Raw genomic sequence first — 2,450 nt, forward strand, 5'->3', positions numbered from 1 at the left:
GTTGGTTTTCCCTTGAAGAGGAAAGGGTGATGCAGTAAAGTAACGTAAGTATTTCCCTTAGTTTTTGAGAACCAAGGTATCAATCCAGTAGGAGGCCACGCACGAGTCCCTCACACCTACACGAACAAATAAATCCTCGCAACCAACACAATAAAGGGGTTGTCAATCCCTTCACGGTCACTTACGAGAGTGAGATCTGATAGATATCATAAGATAATATTTTTGGTATTTTTATGATAAAGATGCAGAGTAAAATAAAAGGCAATAAAAATAACTAAGTATTGGAAGATTAATATGATAGAAAATAGACCCGGGGGCCATAGGTTTCACTAGAGGCTTCTCTCGAGAGCATAAGTATTACGGTGGGTGAACAAATTACTGTTGAGCAATTGACAGAATTAAGCATAGTTATGAGAATATCTAGGTATGATCATGTATGTAGGCATCACGTCCGAGACAAGTAGACCGACTCCTGCCTGCATCTACTACTATTACTCCACACATCGACCGCTATCCAGCATGCATCTAGAGTATTAAGTTCATAAGAACAGAGTAACGCTTTAAGAAAGATGACATGATGTAGAGGGATAAACTCATGCAGTATGATATAAACCCCATCTTGTTATCCTCGATGGCAACAATACAATACGTGCCTTGCTGCCCCTACTGTCACTGGGAAAGGACACCGCAAGATTGAACCCAAAGCTAAGCACTTCTCCCATTGCAAGAAAGATCAATCTAGTAGGCCAAACCAAACTGATAATTCGAAGAGACTTGCAAAGATAACCAATCATACATAAAAGAATTCAGAGAAGATTCAAATATTGTTCATAGATAAACTTGATCATAAAGCCACAATTCATCGGTCTCAACAAACACACCGCAAAAGAAGATTACATCGAATAGATCTCCACAAGAGAGGGGGAGAACATTGTATTGAGATCCAAAAAGAGAGAATAAGCCATCTAGCTAATAACTATGGACCCGAAGGTCTGAGGTAAACTACTCACACATCATCGGAGAGGCTACGGTGTTGATGTAGAAGCCCTCCGTGATCGATGCCCCCTCCGGCGGAGCTCCGGAAAAGGCCCCAAGATGGGATCTCATGGGTACAGAAGGTTGCGGCGGTGGAATTAGGTTTTTGGCTCCGTATCTGGTAGTTTGGGGGTACGTAGGTATATATAGGAGGAAGAAGTACGTTGGTGGAGCAACGTGGGGCCCACGAGGGTGGAGGGCGCGCCCCCCTACCTCGTGCCCTCCTGGTTGATGTCTTGACGTAGGGTCCAAGTCCTCTGGATCACGTTCGTTCCGAAAATCACGTTCCCGAAGGTTTCATTCCATTTGGACTCCGTTTGATATTCTTTTTCTGCGAAACTCTGAAATGGCAAAAAAACAGCAATTCTGGGCTCGGCCTCCGGTTAATAGGTTAGTCCCAAAAATAATATAAAAGTGTATAATAAAGCCCATTAATGTCCAAAACAGAATATAATATAGCATGGAACAATCAAAAATTATAGATACGTTGGTGACGTATCAAGCATCCCCAAGCTTAATTCCTGCTCGTCCTCCAGTAGGTAAATGATAAAACCAGAATTTTTGATGTGGAATGCTACTTGGTATAATTTCAATGTAATTCTCTTAATTGTGGTATGAATATTCAGATCCGAAAGATTCAAGATAAAGGTTTAATATTGACATAAAAGTAATAATACTTCAAGCATACTAACTAAGCAATTATGTCCTCTCAAAATAACATGGCCAAAGAAAGTTCATCCCTACAAAATCATATAGTTTAGTCATGCTCCAAAAGCAAGAGAGACAAAGAAGCAAAACACTCTCTCTCGAAGCCTATGATCTATACATTTCTCCCCCTTTGGCAACAAGTTACCAAAAAGTTTGAAAATGCATAGTGCTATGCGTCTCTCAGGCTTGATCTTCGGGAGGTGGTGTAGAGAGAACTCCAAGGATGAAGGCATCAGTTGATGTAGTCAGAGCTGGTGGAGTTGCTGCTGGAGGTGGTACTGAAGCTGTAGCTGCTGGTGTTGACGATGTAGCTCTAGTATCTGGTACTGGCACTGCAGCAGACCTCTGACTCCTTGGCACTCGCTGAAAAGCATTTGTAGTTGCCTTCCCTTTCCTCTCTTCTGCTTCCTCCTGGAGCTGCTCAACTGCTGTCTATATCTCAGTGACCTTCAGATCAAGATCATAAATTTTTGTCTCTATGATCCTCTCCAAGCTCTCCTGATTCTGAGTCAGGGTGCCCAAGCCCTTCTCAATCCTCAATGTAGCTTGAATCAGATATCCAAGCTGATCTTGCTTGCTCTTCAGGAACACCTGAGATGCTTCCTCGGCACTTGGCATCCTTGCAGCCTTTTCTGCCTTTGCTTTAGCTCTCTTCTCTTGTGCTTGTGCTGATGAAGGTTCATTCTCATTCATGACAACTTCATTAT

Source organism: Aegilops tauschii, chromosome 5 (assembly GCF_002575655.3).
Source record: "Aegilops tauschii subsp. strangulata cultivar AL8/78 chromosome 5, Aet v6.0, whole genome shotgun sequence".
NCBI classification, from domain to species: Eukaryota; Viridiplantae; Streptophyta; class Magnoliopsida; order Poales; family Poaceae; genus Aegilops; species Aegilops tauschii.